Here is a 20,131-nt window from a genome sequence, read left to right as displayed (position 1 = left end):
GTGTAAGCTGACAGACGCGCAATGTTCTGTCAGGATGCACCATCAGTGCTGCAGCTGATTGGTCGGTCTGGATAGAAAAAAAGACAAAACAATACAAAAAGGAGGGGAAGGCGTCTGCCAGGACATAGGAGCTGCCGCCCCAAAAATCCAAACCCACCAGCTCGTATGCCCTGGCAAACCTGATTTATCCATTCACACCGATCGATGTGGATGAACAAATCATTGCCAGAGTTCTTTTTTGATACAAAGTGTTTGCCAAAGCATATGAATCCCCAACACCACTCCTCGGCCCATATGCCTCGGCAAACGTATCTTTTTGACTGCGGAGGAGAAATCTCGTCCTGCAGCGCTGCATGCACCGACTTGTGTGTAAGCTGACAGACGCGCAACGTTCTGTCAGGATGCACCATCAGTACTGCAGCTGGTTAGTCGTTCGCTCGGTCCACCTGGAAGGTTATTGGATGGAAAAAGAGAAAAAAAACCCCAAAAAACAAGCAAGCAGCAAAGCAATTACTTCATTAACATTAATAACCTTTGAACTTTTTTAATAAAAAACTTAACATTGCAAACCAAACATTAACTTCTTTGCTTACCTGTTTTTTGTTTTTTTTTAACTTACCTCCCGAGGACAAACCTCTCCTCCCCCATGGAACAATGTGCGAAGTGAAAATCGCACAGAGTTGTGGCGAAATACATTACGCAATTTGTCCCAAGTGAAAGGAGAGGTTCCTGGCAGCCCTGTGTATTAGGGTCTCTGGAAACCCGATGTTTGGTTTCACACTGCATATTGACATATCCGGTGGGTCGAGCCCGCCGCACCGTATCGTCCAAAACAGACCTTCAGGCAATACCACAAGAGTAGCATTCGGCCTAGTAATGAACTGCGTCGCCATAGACTAACATGACTTCCGCGCCGATCGATATTGCCACAGAAGCCACGCAGTAACGTAGGCATGCACTAGCGTTAAGTCAAGCACTTCCGGCGTAGGGGGGGACCGCAAAGTGTGACTTTTGCTAGGCATTTTGCCCTAACGCATCGCAGCAGTGTGAAATAGCACTGAGAGACCCTTGTGTGCCTACCGCTGTGTGTGGAGTTCCCTACTCTCTAATAGTGTACCTGCTCGTGGTACCTCTCAAAACACTCCCCTAGGCATAGGCCAGGCTGGTCAGGACAGGTGGGACAATAAACAGTGGTGTCACGCCTTATTCCAGCCCTGCTGCAGACACGACAGCGTTTTCTTCGGATTCGTTGACCTGGGGTAGTCGGAATTGGATAGGCGTAATGCCTTCCATGCAGCCGGCTAGTTGCATCTTGGGGTTGGGCCACGGCACCTCCTGGATACAGGAGTTCCATCACGATCTGTTAATTAAATTGAATAAACGAGCCAGTTCTCCCAGCCTTACTGTAGAGAACAAAGCTGTTGTAAATTGCCAATTGAATGAGGTAAAAAGACACTTTTTTATACCAGCGTCTTGTTTTTCGGGCAACTAAATAGGGCGCTAACCTCTGGTCATTGAAGTCCACCCCTCCCATGTTAGTATTATACTCGTGGACGACAAGGGGTTTTTCAATGACCTCAGTTCGCCGTTGAATTTTAACTGTCGTGTCTGCGTGAATGGTGGACAGGAAGTAAACCTCCCTCTTGTCCTTCCATTTCACCGCGAGCAGGTCGTCAGCACACAAGGCGGCCCTCTGCCCCCGTTGAAGTCTGGTGGTAATGAGCCGTTGGGGGAAGCCCCGGCGACTAGGCCGCACGGTGCCACAGCATCGGATTTTTTCTATTTTTAAGTGCTGAAAGAGGGCCACACTTGTGTAATAATTGTCCACAAAAAGATGGTACCCCTTCTGGAACAAGGGTGACACCAAGTCCCACACAACCTTTCCACTGCTCCCCAGGTAGTCAGGGCATCCGACCGGCTCCAATTTTGAGTCTTTTCCCTCATAGAACCTAAAATAAGATGTATAGCCTGTGGCCCTTTCACAGAGCTTATACAGTTTCACCCCATACCGGGCGCGCTTGTTTGGGATGTACTGTTTGATGCGACGGCGCCCGGTAAAGCGTATGAGGGACTCGTCTACGCAGATGTCCTGGTCAGGGGTATAAGCATCTGCAAATCTGGATGACAGGTGGTCTATGAGGGGTCGAATTTTGTGGAGCCGGTCAAAAGCAGGGTGGTCACTTCGATGACAGGTTTCGTTGTCATTGAAGTGCAGGAAGCGCAGGATGTTCTCAAATCGTGTCCTGGACATGGCAGCAGAGTACAGGGGAACATGATGTGCTGGGTCCGTAGACCAATAAGACCGCAACACATTCTGCTTTACTAGTCCCGTGTGAAGGAGAAGGCCCCAAAAAATTTTCATTTCGGAAACTTGGACTGGTTTCCACCGAAAAGGCTGGGCAAGGAACTTTTCCGGATTGGCGGTTATATATTGTGTGGCCTTACGGTTGGTCTCTGCCACAATTAAGTCCAAGAGATCCTGGGTGAAGAACAGATAGAAAAAGTCTAGGGCCGATCCTAGATTATTTGTCTCCACCTGGACTCCAGACTGGGCGGTGAAAGGGGGAAGTACGGGTCGGCGGAATCAGGGGATTGCCAATTTGGGTTTGCCAGCACCTCTGGTAAATTAGGGGTAGTACGGGCCCGTCTTCTTGGTGGCTGCGACTGGGATCTTACTGCACGTGCCACCGAACCAGTTTCAACTTCCATGCTGGTGCTCGCCACTTCACCAGGGTTTACGGAAGTACTGGTGCTAGGTCCAGGAGATGTTGTGCTGCTGGTGCCTGCCCCACCATGAAATCTCAGACCAGCACGAACACCACTCTGCTGCCCTTGAGGCTGATCCTGCGCCACCTGCGGTCCAACAACATGGGGTGTGGTACGCCTGGCTTTAGCCGGGACCTCAACCTCGTCATCACTATCGGTCAGTGAGCCACTGCTCAATTCAGGTTCAAACTCTGACCCGGAAGATTCGTCGAATGAGGCGTCCCAATCGTCCTCATCCGACTGGGCCATGTACCTGAGAACCTCATCATCGGAATACCCCTTTCTTGCCATGGTGGGCTGCTAAATTTAGGGAGTATTTGAGAGGTAGAAAGCTGTGGTCACTGAGTTTTGATAAAAAAAAAATAAATCAAAACTGAGGTTTACAGTGCCACAGCTATTGTACAGTGTTTTTTGCAGTGATCAGAAAAAAAATTCTGTCACTGCGGTGGGGCGGGCTGAACGCAAGTGCAGGCGAGCGATCAGGCGTTTTTTTTTGTGGATCCTAGTGACCCTAATAGATCTGACTGCGATCAGTAATGATCACTTACAGATACTATATAGTACCAATGTTGATTAGCGACAGTGATGACGCTAATTAGTGACTGTGGTGCAGTGGGCTGAGCACTAACTGACACTTACAAAGGGGCCTAGCTAACTGGCCTAACTGCTAACACTAGTGATACTAAAAAAGTGACAGTTTTCACTGATCACTGTTTTTAGATCACTAGGATAGTGACAGGGGGGTGGTGGTGAGTGGGGAATCAGAGGCAATCAGAAACAATCACAGGACAATCAAAGGCAATCGCAGGCCAATCACAGGGCACTCAATTCACGGGACAATCAAAGCCAATCAAAGCCAATCACGGGACAATCAAAGCCAATCACAGGCCAATCAAACCAATCACGGCACAATCAAAGCCAATCGCGGGACAAAGCCGATCACGGGACAATCAAAGCCAATCACGGGACAATCAAAGCCAATCACAGGCCAATCGAAGCCAATCACAGGCCAATCACAGGCCAATCAAAGCCAATCACAGGCCAATCAAAGCCAATCACGGGACAATCAAATACAATTACAGCACAATCAAATTGAATGTCAGCACAATGAAATTGAATGTCAGCACAATCAAATGCAATTACAGCACAATCAATTACAATGCACTGGGAAGGTGATTGGGGGGGGAAGGCGGGGGGGGCTGAGGGCGATCAGAGGGTGTGGGGGGTTGACTAGGTGTCCGGGGCAGACTGGGTCCTGATCTGGGGGTGACGATAGATCAGTGAGGGATTACAGGGGAGAATAGATGTAAACAATGCACTGGGGAGGTTATCAGCAGGGGGGGGCTGAGGGCAATCTGAGGGTCTGGGTGGGTGATCAGGTGCCCCCAAGGGACAGTTTAGGGTCTGCTCTGATGGGTGGTGGTGACAAGGGGTGATAAGCAGGTGATAGACAGGTGATCAGTGGGTAAGGCAGCTGTATACAAACGTTTACAGTATACAGGGGGGTGGTCTGGGGGGGATCTGAGGGTAGGGAGGGTGATCAGGGTACCCTAGGGGGCAGTTAGGGACCTACCCTAGGGGATAGCGTCCCTAGATAGTGACAGGGAGTGATTGATGGGTTTTTAGGTGGGTGGTGGGGTGCTAGCAGTGGTGTGCTGGGGTGGTCAGGGGGGGTTCTGAGGGCTGGGGTGGGCGATCGGGGGGTCTGGGTGGGCTAAAGTGTGTGCTGCTGTGCTTACTGTCAGGGCTGCAGTCCTCTCTGATGGTCGCACGACGAGTGACCATCAGCGGAGGAGGCAGCCAGTATAATACACTTTGTTACAATAACAAAGTGTATTATACACTCTGATTGGCCAGATCGCGCAAGTTTGAAACCCGCCGGCGCTGCTGATTGGCCGGCGGGTTTCCGAGTAGGGTGGGCGGAGCCTATTGCCGGCGGCGATCGCGTCATTGATGACGCGATCGCCGCACAGCCACCTCTGATGCCGCCCCCGCCGATGAGCGTATTGCGGTCGTTTGGGCCCGGACTTTGCCGCCGCCCATCGGCTGGGGGCGGTCGTTAAGTGGTTAAACAGGAAATCACTCTCCCCTATGTTTATCTCTGAGATTGTGACAAATATTGTTGTTAATCTCAGGAAGCTATAGCGTGGCGGTGGAGGGGGGAGGGGGAGCAGAGAGCGGCGGTGTGGGGACACTGAGGCATATCAGGAGGCAGAGAACATGCCTCTGCGTCCCATCTGCCCCACATGAAACCACCTTGGGTTCTCTTTAACAAAAAAAATTTACATTGTTAAAGATGGCCTCAGACAGTAAAGGCTTTTGAAGCGGCCCTGCTGTTACATCACCTTCAGTGTCACTTTGCGGAGTATTCCTTTAAATGTAATATATTTAATCACTTTCCCAAACTGCCAATTGCTTAGCAGCGGTCTAAAATTAGAAACAAATTCCAAATGATTTCCCTCTGCTCTCCAGCACTGTGATCTCCTCGCCCCATATGCAACAGATTTGCTCTAATAATATGAATGATTTCTTCAAATAATTTCTACCAGAAAAGCACATCTATAAAACAGCCACCGGTAGATAATAATGCACACTTCCTATTTTTCAGGATAAAAAGTGAATTATTGGCTCATTATAGCCAAGGTTCTGGAATGTTCTTCCTCTGTGATCTGAAAATGTGCAGGTTCTGATGGCCTGGGTCATGCAGCAGTTCCTGGCTAGAGATGGCCCGAACGGTTCGCCGGCAAACTTCCGTGGTTCGCGATCGCGGCAAATTTGAAACTTTTCCGGCGATTACCTTGCCGCAGTGAAGGGGCTTGTGTATCACAATGAAGCAATGACCGCCGGCTATATGAGTGTCTCGGGGGGGGGGGCACACCCAAGATAATAAGGTTGTTGCTTTATTGTGGACAGACCAAATTTGATCAGCTGGACAGTCACTGTTGTTCTATCATTGAGCTACCACAGCCCGGCAACCATATGGGCGTGAAAACCACCACGGCCTGCACTCTGGCCATGGTGCGCACCAGTCCAGCACGGTCGTCACTACGCAAACAGCTGTTTGCGGTGCGTTACACAGAGAGTTTGGTGTGTCAGTGTGAAGCAGTACTCTAATTACACTCCCTGATTGATGTATACACATGCAAGATGTTTTAAAGCACTTTAGGCCTGCAATTTAGCATTCAATGTGATTACTGCCCTCAAAACGCTGCTTTGCGTCCAATCCAGATTTTTCCCCGTGACTGATATTGTGGTGAAACCCCTCCCACAAGAAACTCTGAGTACGTACTCCTAGCAGTTTCCTGTGAACCTTGCTGCATTGTGGGAAATAGCTGTTTACAGCTGTTTCCAACTGCCAAAAAAGCATGCAGCTAGCCAGCTACATCAACTGCCAACAGTAAAAATGTCACCATGTAATAAATGTCAGAATTTAAATCAGGGATTTAAAAGATTTTACAATGAGCAAACACTGACTAAATCATTTATATACAATTATTGTAAAATGAAGCACTTTTTTATTACATTATTTTCACTGGAGTTCCTCTTTAAATGGTGCCTGAGATGAGTAAAAAAGTTTTATACATACTAGTGGCTTCCTCCAGCCCTCTTCAGGCTGATTTGTCCCTTGCTGTCATCCTTGCTGTCGTCCTCCGCCATCTGGATCTTCCTCTAGGCAGCCCATTAATTTCACCAGTCAGCCCCATCTGGCGAAGCGAACTCTCCTGGCAATGGGAGCACGGTGGGGCATGCAGACGGGCTGTACATATGCAGTACGCCCGGACTTGTGATGTTACGAGCCGCCTAGCAGAGAAAGAATCCATGCGGTGGAGGAGGACGGCAAGGGGCAGTCTGAAGGGGGCTGGAGGAAGGCTCTTAAGGACCAGAGACTGCCACACGGACCCGTCACAGTCGCCATTCATGTTGCTCTCTCGTCGCCGAAGCCCACTGGCCCTGCCGTCACTATGACTGCAGAGCTCCATGAGTTGATCATTGGCCCACAGATTGGCTCACAGTGATTACAGATTCAGGAGCCAAATAAATCGACTGTAATTCTGTAAACTCTCCGATATCATAGCGACAGCAGGGCAAGTGGGCTGCAGCGGCCCGATCGGTGGTAGCGGCAGATCCATACGGTGCACTAATTGAAATATACGCCCTGGCTGGGAGAACAGGGCCTAAACATAACGTAGATTTCAATTAGCCTGGTCCAGAAGTGGTTACACAGGGACATTATAGCATTCAACAATGGTACACAAAACAGAATAGTTATGTATAATGGAGGGGTAATTATAGGAGTTGAGTCACTGAGTCCATATGGTGGTGGAGAAGAGCACACGGAATGGAAGGCTCAGACAAATTGGTTTGCAATCTAAGCTGCACAAAAGGGGGGCAGCCGGGCAGGGTGTATGTCTAAGGAAGGTAGATAGAGCTAAGAAGATGGTGGGTAAGCAATGGGGAACAGATGGGTCTTTGGGCCTGCTTAAATGACCACGGGGGGGGGAAGGGGGCTGATGGGGAGGGAGGAAGTTCCATTGAGTTGGAACTTCCTGTAGAAGTCCTGCTGTAGAAGTCCTGGAGCCTTGCCAGTGAGCCAGTGATGCAAAGGGCAGGCATCCACAGAATTTTGGTAGAGTGGAAAGAGCGGGTTGGGTGTAACTCTAGACAGCATCTGAGATGTATGAAGGGGAGGTGTGGTACTCACCAGGTCCCTTTTTTATATTTCATATGGCACTATGGTAATGTCTGCCCTATCTACATAGCAGGATTATCCCCCAGGCAACCCAGGCAGATGCTTGCGGCCTAGTGGGTGTCAAGGGGGCTATCTGCCACCTTCTCTTACCTCTCTCCACTTCAGCTAACCAAAAGGAACATAAAAGGGGCCCCAAATGTACTTCCTTGCCAAGGGCCCCATTACACCCCTTATTAATTTTTGCCTATCTATTGTACAGTGCTGTGCTTTATAAATAAAGTTTAATAATGATAGGAACAGCATAGAAGCACTATACTTGTTCGGCTATCACATCTTGCCAAGAAAACAAGAGTACATATTACTTTGGCGCCACTCAGTTCAGCGCGGGGAGAGCCGAATGACGGCTCTCCCTGCTGCAGCTAAATTCATAGGCAGCGATAAATACTATTCCCCCTCCGAGTTGTCGCAACTTGCGATGTAATTCAGGGTCTGGCAGTTGCCGGAGCCCCAAATTACTGCTACGCGGGGGGCGCATCATAGCATTGCTGCTATGGGGCGCCCAGCTTCGGGCTCTCGGCTCTCAGAGCCGCACGCCAAGATGAACTGATCCGGAAAACAAGCTTTGAACAAGCATGGAAGCTCGTGAGGGTCATATGTGAAAAATAAGCAATATCAGTGGGCTGTCTGGGCATCCCGTCTTATTCCCCAATGTAAGCGCTTGAAACCACGCTAAGCATAAACAAGGGAAATGCCTCCACAGGAGGCATTAAAAGGTAATTTGCGGTCTTATTGTTGTGCTATTACCGCTTATTCATTTCTTAGCATTTTACGGTCTGTTCTCCGGATCACATTTCTGCAGCAGAACGAGGAGCATCTTTCCCACTCGGAAAATCAGGCAGAGCGGATTTTTATTCTAACTTCTCCTGGTAGGCAGTGGACTTGGAGATGTGAGGATATATCAAAACCAGGGCCGCGGAGGTATAAATTACATGTGTGTAGGTGGTCCCCGGAGGGTGGAAACCCCACACACATTCATGGAAACGCTGATTCGCCTATGGATGGAAAGTGGTTAAAGCTGTACCCACTCCTTTTACTGCGCTGCAATTTCAATATCAAATGAATGATTAAAAGAAACCCAGGGCAAAAATAAACTAATGAAATAAACAATTGTATCTATCTTCCTTCTCCTAAAAATGACTTTTTAAGATATTCCAGTTTTATTTTATGTTTAAATCTACTTTTTAAGTTGTAACTGTTTTATTGTTGTTTGCTTAGTGACACATTCATTGAAGTATGCCAGAGCTAAAAATCTATGAGCTATTGATCCTTTTTATCTCTTTCCTGCTCTCAGCAGCCATTTCTGCTAGGAAAGTGTTTTATAGTTAGAATTTCTTATCAGTAAGGGTCACACTGTAGTCACTTCCAGTCAGGACTGAGTCAGTCACTTACATACCTGATATTTAACTCTTTCTGGAAGAGAAAGAAAAAAAGGAACACAGCATAGTTATTTGTGTGCTAGGCAATTGTACATACCCATGTCTATCTCATCATGTCACATGTCAACTCGGGTATCCATTAAGGTTTATTAGCAGTTTAAAGGAAAACCAGCTTGCATGTCGTGAGTGGAGAGTTTGCTAAGTGATATAATTGGCCTTGCTACATGTGCGTGCTTGTGAAGTTAAATTAGTTATATTGATCAGCAATAAATATCTCCAAGATTGCAAATCTCCCCTTTCCCACACACACAAAAAAAAACGCCCTCTTTGAGGAAGCAGTCACCAACTTCACCTTAAAGCAACAGGGACAGCCATACTATCCAAGGAAAAAAAAAACACATAGATAAGTAGATAAGGCATTTTTTGCCGTATAAGACGGCAAAGGCAGGGAATCCCCGACTTACGAACAAATGCCCGCCAATATGAACCACCCACCCACTGCCATCGGGGACTCCATGCCTGTGTCCCTGCTGTGCCAGGCTCCCCCCTGCGTGCTTCTCCTCCCTCCCCCTTGTGCCTCCGGGCTTCCAATGACGCGTCATCAATGACGCGTCATTGGAAGCCCGCACTAGAGGAAGATGCACAGAGAAGAAAGACTCGCGTCTGCAATCATCGCAGGCCTGATGGATGAGGTAAGCCGCTGCCACTGCTCGCATGAGGAGGGTGGGGGAGACACAAGGGGAGAGAGCCAGGCACAGCGGGGACACGGGGGGGGGGGGGGGAGACGTGAGGACACGGGACACAGGGGGAGACCAGCGGACACGGAGGGTGACCAGAAGACACATGGGGGAGACAAGAGGACGTGGGGGAGACAGGAGGAGACATGAGGACACATGTGAGAGACATGAGGACACATGAAGGATACAGGAGGACACATGGGGGATACAGGAGGACACATGGGAGATACAGGAGGACACGAGAGGAGACAGGAGGAGACATGAGGACACATGTGAGAGACATGAGGACATATGGGGGATACAGAAGGACACATGGGAGAGACAGGAGGACACATGAGAGATACAGGAGGACACATGAGGGATACAGGACAGGAGGACACATGAGGGATACAGGACAGGAGGACACGAGGGGAGACAGGAGGAGACATGACATGAGGCATACAGGACAGGAGGACACGAGGGGAGACGGGAGAAGACATGAGGACACATGAGAGAGACATGAGGACACATGAGGGATACAGGACAGGAGGACACATGGGGATACAGGAGGACACGAGGTGAGACCGGAGGAGACATGAGGACATATGGGGGATACAGAAGGACACATGGGGGATACAGGAGGAGACATGAGGACACATGGGGGAGAAATGAGGGACACAGAAGGACACATGGAGAACACAGGAGGATACCATTTGGGGGAGGAATCATACAAGATGTGTAACCCTCTAAAAGAGGGTCCCAAAAGTTTTGCTAATGTATTGCTGTGTGTGAGGTAACTTTAGCATCTAAGGATAAGTTTCGTCTTAGATGCTTTCCTGTGGAACCAAAACGGCGCATGGGAGAGGAGTGGAGGCGTTGTAATGGTCGCATAGACTGTTGCTAAGCGACCAAAGCACACAGAGCAGTGGAAATTTCCAGAAGCCCTGCACGGCCTGTCGGAAACAGCGCAAACGCGAAGGGGCAGAGCTAGAAGGGTGTAGCCGGACGGAACTGGCTAGAGCCAGCCGGAGAGCTAAAGAGAGCGGAACTTGGGAAGACAGGAGGCAGCAGTGAGGAGCGGGAAAAGGAGGCCACAAGAGAGGAAGGCCGCAGCAGTCACCCGGAGACTAAAAGGGGACCAGGCAGCCGCGCAGAGACTACAGTGGAGCAAGTAAGGCAGAGGCAACTCGGCCAGACAGTGACCGGAGACCAGAGGCATCGTGCACAGAGTCCATCCGAGCTAGTCAGGACAGAAAGGACCCCGGCAGCCAGATGAGTATTAGGCCTGAGAGCCAACTACAAGTTACAGCGTGTGTTCAGTTAGTAGCCTGTGTTCAGTTGAGGTTTGCTGAGATAGAAATATACCAACCCAGAAACTGAAGAGGCCAATTCTGTTTAAAGTGCTGTTACTAGAGACTGTTTGTGTGCAAAAGCTTTAAAGATACAGAGACCTTGTGTTGATGCAAGATAGAGCTGCCCAGCTAAAGTGAAGAAATCTTCTGCCGCTTATATAAAGTGTATTGAGAGTAGAGGCCTTGCTGTCACTAAGAGACATTAACAGCCTTCATAAGTACCCCACAGAGCTGACCGAACCCCCCCCCCCCCTCCACACACACACATGTAAAGTGATTGATTGTTGTACAAGAAGACCTTTGTAGCTCAACTCTCATATATGATTTGTATGTAACTTAACCTTTTTATTCCACAGCATTTACCAGTGCACCGGCTGTGAAGACTAGGAGATTGTGCATTTTGACCTGTGATGTGCAAGGGAGGTGTATTGTGTTGTTGAAGTGTTACGGGTTGATTGAAGCTACCAGTGACCACCGTTAGGTCACCAATAAATCTTTAAAAATTTCTTCTGAGTCAGTGTCTGGTGGATTCCTCTCAGTCGGAGCCCAGTGCTAACAGATGAATCGGGTTACAGACGCTCCTGAAATATGGACACACCAGATTTAGTTTATATTTTTTTCCTTGTTTTTTTTCCTCTAAACCTAGGTGCGTCTTATATTCTTATACTCTTATATTGTGGAAAATATGGTAAATACTTGTTCTACTTACATAGCAAATGTATTGCACTGTCCATATAAATAAAAAAACCTGTTTCAGGCATTTCCCATCTTTACTGTCTCTGACTAAAGCCAATCCTGATGTCATTTCCTCCCTTACCCCTTTTTTCCCCTCCTAGAAACTGCACTGTCATATCTAGCTTGCTTTGTAGACTCATGTGAGCACAGCATAGATCAGATTTCAGCATCTTCCTATTGAACTGCCCTCAGCCACTCAGTGAGGATCAGGAATGTGGAAGAGGGGATAGCAAGCTTCCCTCTCCTCGGCAATGTACCTAATAGAGCCAGGATGACTGAGATAAGATTTATTACAACAGAAACATTTATGATTATATTGAAATGCTTGTAATGCAGGGTTAGGTTGTAGACTGCATAATAAATACAGAGCGGTGGGTATAATGGAATTTGGTTTTATGGCTGATATACGCTTTGAAGTGTACCTGAAGTGATGATAAAACAAACAAGGGTCTTCCAGAAAATAACAGCCATTGGCTTTTCTGCCATGCAAGGTATTTTTTTCTATCTAATTTAACTTTATTCTGTCAGGTTGACCTCTTCTGTCCCTGTACCACTTGTCACATGACCCCAGAACACCAGTAACTGTTTGTTCAGCAGGAATAATATGAATTCTTCTGAGCCATGGGGGAGTGTGATGCTACTGTAACAAAGAGATAGGAACCCTTGTAAAAATATACTGTATGCTAAATGCTTAAAGGACATCCATGGTGAAAATAAACTGATAATAAAAACAATTGTGTCTATCCTCCTTCTCCTAAAAATGACTTTTTTTTTAGGTATACCACAGTTTTATTTTATATTTAAATCAAATTTTTAAGTTTTTACCGTTTCATTGTCTCTGCTCAATGACACCTTCATTGAAGTATGTCAGAGCTCAAATCTATGAATTATTGACATTTTTTATGTCTTTCCTGCTCTCAGAAGCCATTTACTGACAGGGAAGTGTTTTATGGCTGTAATTCATTATCAGTGAGGGTCACAGCACAAATGACCTTGCCCGGCATTTCCAAGCACTCAACTGGGCCGGGGAGATATGTGTCATGTAATGCAACAGTCACATGCTCACCGTCCCAAGGATAAACAAGTCTAACAGAGAATGAAGAGACCAGCGGCGTAACCATAGACCCTGCAAGGGATGCAGATGCAGAGGAGCCCAGAAGCCATGGGGGGGGGGGGGGGGGGGTTCTTTTCTCTGTCCTGAGAGACTGACAATTAAGGGAAAACAGAGAAAAAAGTTTTTTCTCTCTGCTCATTTTTTTTACTGACTGCATCTGCTCTGCCACTGATAAAGAACCCCATCCAAAGAGGGTGGCCCAGTGATTCCTAGTTACGCCCCTGGAAGAGACCGCAGATGAGTAATGCAGGGTAGTTTTAATTTTTCTCACCCCACTACCAGAGCCATTGCATGCTCCTGGGGAACCCTATAACTGTGGGTAACATGCTAGGGAACTGTAACGATTGTGGAATTATCTCCGTGGTCAGCGCACAAGATGTGCGCTGACACTGCGGAAGTCCTCCACAAGCTTATTAAACGATAGAACCCAGCTTTGGTGCAATGCACCTTTAGAGAGGAAAGTGAGCACAGAGACAGAATGTATGTGTGTCCACCAATCTAGTCGCCACCCGGCGACGGTGAACACACAACAGCGGAAACCAAGTGGGAACGCAATCGCAAGAGTGGCGATTGCCAACAGTGACACAAGACCGAGTAGAGACAGAGCACAAGTGTAGCGAGAAAGACACAGCAAACAACAATGATCAGAACGCCAAGGAAAATAACAAACTCTAGCTAAGCGCGAACTCCGCACTCATTCGCAACAGAGAACGCGTTAAAGACATGGTCACCGCGCGTTAGGCGCCAAGTGACAAGCATGCCACCCTAAGTTACCAATGTAACACGAAAATGAATAGAGAACGCGAACGCTGGCTAAACGGTTACTTCACTGAGCCTAAAGCAAGCGTTCATTCCAGACAAGACAGACAGAAGGCGTAACCAGTAGCAACCGCAGCTCTGGCCTACACTCCCAGACAGAGTACAGAAGGAACCACCGCCACTACCGCTAGGGCGGATGCGATCCAGACAGACAGACAGATGGGGCTACCAGTAGCAACCGCTGCTCTGGCTTGCACCCCTAAGACAGAGTACAGAAGGAACCACCGCCACTACCGCAAGGGCAGATGCGATCCCAACAGACAGAACGATTCCTGTCGACCGCCGCTGGCGACAAGACAATTGCAACAGATAGTACAAGGCAATACAGATAATTACAACCTGACTACGCTAGAAGGAATGCTAGTGCACTCCCAAGGAATTACTCTAAGATAATCTTAGCAAACAATTAGCAAAGGCTGAGACTCCAGGTATGTTAGCAGGAACAAACCTCTATGACCAGCAGGGAATTCTGGGAAGAAATGGTATTTATACTGTAAGCCATTAAATGAAGCAGCTAAGCAATTTGCATGACAAGTGGATGCAAATTCCTCACCAGAACAGCAGCTCTGAAACTCACAGAGTGAAGACAGGTCTCTTTTCCAGAGACCTGCAGCACTTAGACCTATAAAATGGTCAAAAAGCTGTCTGCCTGTGAAGACAGCAGAGAAGATCATTACAGGAACCCAAAGTTGTTCCTAAACCATTTTTGATTGAGCAAGACAGCTTAAAATGGAACTGTAGTGAACGTTATGTAATGATTTTTTTTTATGTACATACTCAAGAGTTTCTTGTGGGAGGGGTTTCACCACAATATCAGTCATACAGCGCCCCCTGATGGTCTGTTTGTGAAAATGAATAGATTTTTCATGTAAAAGGGGATATCAGCTACTGATTGGGATAAAGTTAAATTCTTGGTCGGAATTTCTCTTTAAAAATGGGTGTTCTAAATAATCTACTGCATTCTATTACATGTCACTACAGTGTCACTTTAATTAATCAATCAATTTTTATTTGCCATTGAACAGTATGCCTGATTAAGTCTAAGAGGATATTAAACAAATAGATATTTATGGCGCTTCTACTATATTACCTTTTTTGTACTGATTAATGACTGTTATGTTCGGTCCACAAATTGGTTCTTTATTGCGTACGAATGTTAAGTCACCCTTTTTTATGTGTTAACTTCAACAATTTAATAAAAAGAGTTGATTAAAAACAATCTTGACTGTCACGTTGGTTTAGCAGTACAGCTTCAGATTGCTATTCATATTGCCCATACTAATTCAGTGACCTTTCAGAACAGGTGCACTTGAAGCATTCATTCTCTCTTTAGTTTGCACATCACATCCCAACTCAATTTCTTTTGAACATGCAAAGGCAGAAAGCTCATAATGTGTTGAAAGTTTTACATTCTTCAAAGGTTATGCAAAAACGCAATTTCCAGCTAAAAATAAACTAAATTGCACAACCTGAGCTCTCAGATACCAGCGTTCACCCATCAACGCCCAGAGTGCTGAGATCTCTGCTTCTGGGGGAGATCTCAGAGAAACAGTCACTACTTAGGAACTCTGTTGGAAAAAGGCCTGGTTTACACCGCAAAATGCAACCTTTAGGGCTCTTTTACACCTAATGCAGTTTAATGCATTGCTGTGCTTTCCTTTACGTTGCGTTTTAATGTTTTTGTTTTCCATAGCAGTGCATTGTGAAGAAGCATCAGTTTTTCAGCATATAGGGCTCGATTCACAAAGCGGTGATAACCCAGTTAAAGACTTTAGGCGTGATAACCATTTTTATCATGCCTAAACTCAGTTTAGGCATGATAAGTTTAGGCATGATAAGTTTAGGCATGAAAAGTTTAGCCATGATAAGTTTAGGCGTGATAAGTTTAGGCATGATAAGTTTAGATAAGTTTAGATTGCGCGCAAAGTCCCGCACGCAAAGCAGCGCCATTAAACTCTATGCAAAGTGCACCAGACTTTGCTAGCGCAAAACTTTTGATCAGCTGTGCACTGCGGTGCTAACCCAGTTGGTGCTTAAACTTATCACGCCTAAAAACTTATCACACCTAAACTTATCATGCCTAAACTTATCACACCTAAACTTATCACACCTAAACTTATCATGCCTAAACAGAGTTTAGGCGTGATAAAGGGCTTTTCACTAGCGTGCTAACTGTTAGCACCGCTTTGTGAATCAGGCCCATAGGGCCTGATTCACAAAGCGGTGATAACTCAGTTATCACGCCTAAAAGACTTTAGGCGTGATAAGCTTTGCACCACTGAGTTAGCACCGTTTTGTGCTCTTTAGCGCGCAATCGCGCAACTCCGCGCGCTGCGCCCATAGGGTTTAATGGCCGCATCGCGCGCACTGCACCGTGCGCCGTGCGATTGCGTGCGCAAAACTTTGCGCACGGGATTGCGCGCGAGTTTCATTTTATCATGCCTAAACTGAGTTTAGGCGTGTAAAAGGGCTTTTCACAGGCGTGCAAACACTTTGCACCGCTTTGTGAATCAGGCCCATAGTGTGAAAGAGGCCATAGGGAAACATGAAAATTACCTTGCACATCAGTTGTCCTTTCAGTTACAACGGACTTGCAACTGATACAGTGTAAAAGGACCCTCGAGCACTTAGTGATTGCAATCTTGCAATGCGATTTTTAAAGGAATGTGCATTTCTGCATACTTCTAGGAGTTGCGTTTTTCAGAAATATGCAACAATGCTACAATGCTACAAGCAACAAGATTTCAGTTTTCTGAAAATTATAATGCTGCCGTGGAAATACAATTACAAGGTGACACTGCATTAGCCTAGTACACCCCCCCCCCCCCCTGCATCCCGCCCCCTTCCTCAGTGTGAACTAATCATTAGTTCCCCAACACCCAGAAATGCTTAGAACAGCCACCTGTAGTAATATGCTGTTACCAATTTTACAGTGTCAACTTTGTGACAGTACTTCAAGGTAAAGAGCATTGGAAATATATTTTTGAGCATATTGGTGGCTGAGAGTGGATTTTGGTAACCCCAACCTGGTGGATAATAGAGATGGCCCGAACCTCCGATTTTCGGTTTGTGAACCGGGTTCGCGAACTTCCGCAAACACTTTTGTTCGCGCGAACTTCCGCGAACCGCAATAGACTTCAAGGGGGAGGCGAATATGGAATACTAGAAAAATGTATGCTAGCCACAAAAGTGATGGAAAAGATGTTTCAAGGGGTCTAACACCTGGAGGGGGGCATGGCGGAGTGGGATAGACGCCAAAAGTCCCGGGGAAAAATCTGGATTGGACGCAAAGCAGCGTTTTGAGGGCAGAAATCACATTGAATGCTAAATTGCAGGCCTAAATTGCTTTAAAACATCTTGCATGTGTATGCATCAATCAGGGAGTGTATAGTACTGCTTCACACTGACACACCAAACGCACTGTGTAACGCACCGCAAACAGCTGTTTGCGTTGTGACGGCCGTGCTGGACTGGTGCGCACCATGGCGAGATTGCTCTTCCTCACTCAGTGATGTCAGGTAATGTCTGTAAAGCATAGTTGACAGCTTGTTCTGGATGTGCTGCATCCTTTCTGCCTTCTGGTGAGTTGGTAACATGTCCGCCACTTTGTGCCTGTACCAAGGGTCTAGTAGCGTAGCCACCCAGTACAGCTCATTCCCCTTGAGGTTTTTTTACTGGGGTCCCTCAACAGGCTGGACAGCTTGAAAGACGCCAGGTACCGGACAGGCACAGTGACACTGCGTGCGCTCACGTAGGTGAGTGGGTGCACTGTGAACAACAAGTAGGTAGGTATATGAAGTAATGGGTATTACAATGTGCACCTGTCACACACACAGGTAGTCACTGAATGTGCTGGGCCTGGCTGGCAGTGGCACACACACAGTATGAATTATCAAGGGTGTCTATGCAACACAAGTGTCAGTGGGACACACAGGAAAAAAAAATAGATCACTAGAACAAGATTAGCTCTCAAAAGAGCTGTTGTGGCGTGCTATTTTAGCAATAAGAATCAGCAAGGAGCAAGCTAACAAGCCAAGAGCCTAACTAATCTTTCTCTATGAGAGAGTCAACAGCAGCTGTCCCTTCTCTATTTACTGCAGGCACACGAGTGAGTATAATGGCCTGCGGCGCCTGCCTTTTATAAGGGGGGGGGGGGGAGAGTGGCTCCAGGAGGGAGTGTAACCTGATTGGCTACAATGTGCCTGCTGACTGTGTTGTAGAGGGTCAAAGTTGATGCAAATGGTGCATTATGGGGGCGAACCGAACTTCCGGAAAAGTTTACGGTTCTCCGCGATCGCGAACCACGGGACTTCGCCGGCGAACTGTTCGGGCCATCTCTAGTGAATAATTGTTGGAATTGTGAACTGTGGAGATCATGGTTCTTAATATCCATTGCCAGGGGTGAAGCTAAGGTTTTTGTGGCCCCACGCTGCACCTCTTATTCCACTGTGTCACCTCTTGTCCCCCTCTGTGTCACCTCTTGTCCCCCTCTGTGTCACCTCTTGTCCCCTTCTGTGCCACCTCTTGTCCTCCTTTGTGTCACCTCTTGTGCCCCTCTGTTTCACCTCTTGTCCCCTCTGTGTCACCTCTTGTCTCCCTCTGTGTCACCTCTTGTCCCCCTCTGTGCCACCGCTTGTCCCCCTCTGTGCCACCGCTTGTCCCCCTCATTGTCACCTCTTGTCCCCCTCTGTGTCACTTCTTGTCCCCCTCTGTGCCACCTCTTGTCTCCCTTTGTGTCACCTCTTGTCCCCCTCTGTGCCACCGCTTGTCCCCCTCTGTGTAACCTCTTGTCCCCCTCATTGTCACCTCTTGTCCCCCTCTGTGTCACTTCTTGTCTCCCTCTGTGTCACCTCTTGTCCCCCTCTGTGTCACCTCTTGTCCCCCTCTGTGCCACCGCTTGTCCCCCTCTGTGTCACCTCTTGTCCCCCTCATTGTCACCTCTTGTCCCCCTCTGTGTCACTTCTTGTCCCCCTCTGTGCCACCTCTTGTCTCCCTTTGTGTCACCTCTTGTCCCCCTCTGTGTCACCTCTTGTCCCCCTCTGTGTCACCTCTTGTCCTCTTCTGTGTCACCTCTTGTCAGCTCTGTTTCCCTTGTATCACTGGCTCTTGTCTCCCTCTGTGTCACCTCTTGTGCCCCCCTGCTTCACCTCTTGTGCCTCAGTGACACCTCGTTCTCCCTTTCTCCATCTCTGTGCCCCAGGCTCTCCCCTCTGTGTCACCTCTCCCCCCTCTCCCTGTGCTCCATGAGTCCCATCTGCAATAACACACATGGCCCCGATCCAGCACCGATCCTCACAGCTCTGCTGCGGGCCACTTAGCTCCGGGCACCATGTTTACTCCTGGCAGGGGCCTCTGACATCATGAGAGGTGCTAGCCGGAAGTAACCATGGTGACGGAACGCCCAGCGGCTGGCCGGAGAGTGGCAAGGGAGGGGGCTGAGCTGACACAAAGGAGGGCACAGGGCAGCCAGCCCAGCTTGGGGTGGCCCCAATCAAGGGCGTGGCTTGCTTGTACCCTGGCCACGCCCCAGTCCATTGCTTTCTAACAACCTTATAACGTAGGTTGTTAGGGGCTGGTAAGCCTTTCTTTTCTTTGGTGTGGGACCCCACTCTAAAATTTATTGGAACACCTGCATGCACTTTGAAATATCAGCATTGGAATATTTCACTGTATATATATATTTATACACTGGATTCCAGCTGCCTTTTTCTGCATTCCAATCTTATTGAGAGGTGGGTGCTAGTATATTTGATCCAAGTATGATGGAGAAATAGTGTAGCAATAGGGGAAGCAGAGGTTGCGACCGCACCAGGGCCCCCTGGACCAGAGGGATCCACTAGGGGCCATCCTTCATCCATATTATTCGCTTTTCATTGGTGCTATGCTGAAAATGAACACCTCTATATGTGCATTGCACAGTGGTAGTCATTAACAAACTATTTTCTAACTCTGAATACACCTCCCTGACACTGCAGCTGTCTTTGTTAGATTTTGGGGATGCATATCAATAGAGTACATAGGGCCCCACGTAAAACTCTCATCAGGGCCCCAAACTTCTTAGTTATGCCACTGTGTCGTGATGGAGCCTAATTTCAACTAGTAGTAGCCCCACACCCAAATCACCTGCTTTGCACCACCCTCCCCCATACACATAATTATATTTATCTACTTTCCTTAGAAACACTTCTACATTATATTACTACTAAATGCCTTCATGCCATTTACAGCCAGTATAATCACTAGTGTTTGACCATGCTGTGCCATTCTAGTGTAAATAAACTTCTGGGGAAGGAGCAACAGAGATAACCCTTTTATGTCTAAAGCAGCTGTCAGATATCACACAGATACATCAGCCAGGTAGCAAAATAAGGACTTGGTAGTCTGATAATTATTGTATATGGAGCGATCGTACTGCTTAAAGAGACACTGAAGCGAAAAAAAAAATGATATAATGAATTGGTTGTGTACTATGAATAATTACTAGAAGATTAGCAGCAAAGAAA

The sequence above is a fragment of the Hyperolius riggenbachi genome, chromosome 2 (assembly GCF_040937935.1).
Source record: "Hyperolius riggenbachi isolate aHypRig1 chromosome 2, aHypRig1.pri, whole genome shotgun sequence".
Classification (NCBI taxonomy): domain Eukaryota; kingdom Metazoa; phylum Chordata; class Amphibia; order Anura; family Hyperoliidae; genus Hyperolius; species Hyperolius riggenbachi.
This window is presented reverse-complemented; position numbering follows the sequence as displayed.